The sequence below is a fragment of the Solanum tuberosum genome, unplaced genomic scaffold (assembly GCF_000226075.1).
Source record: "Solanum tuberosum cultivar DM 1-3 516 R44 unplaced genomic scaffold, SolTub_3.0 scf00002, whole genome shotgun sequence".
Classification (NCBI taxonomy): domain Eukaryota; kingdom Viridiplantae; phylum Streptophyta; class Magnoliopsida; order Solanales; family Solanaceae; genus Solanum; species Solanum tuberosum.
This window is the reverse complement of record NW_006238928.1, coordinates 1,751,355-1,751,796: the sequence shown is the minus strand read 5'-3', so window position 1 is coordinate 1,751,796 and position 442 is coordinate 1,751,355.

Genomic DNA, 442 nt, shown 5'->3' with positions numbered 1-442 from the left:
CCCCCACCAATACATTTCTTTCAAGTCATGATACATTTTAGTAGACCCTGGATGGACAGAATGTCTTCAATGATGTGCTTCCATCATAATCCTCTTTCTTAATGAATCTACATTAGGTACACACAATCTGTTTAGACATCGAAGTACTAGCTCCCTCTTGCGTAAGCTCCAATGCCTTTGTCATACCCGATTGTACATTCTCATTAAGCTGTAATAGAATAGGATCAATGTACTACTTCTCTTTTACTTCTATTACTAATGAGGATTCTGCCGCATTTTGCACAATTACCCATTCGTCTAGAGATTCAAGAAGGCGAACCCCCAACCTAGCTACTTGACACAGATCCTTAGTTATTCCTTGTCTTTCCACAGACAGCCCATAAGTGTTTGCCATTATTTTATGACTTAACACATCAGCTACTACATTTGCTTTCCTGGGATG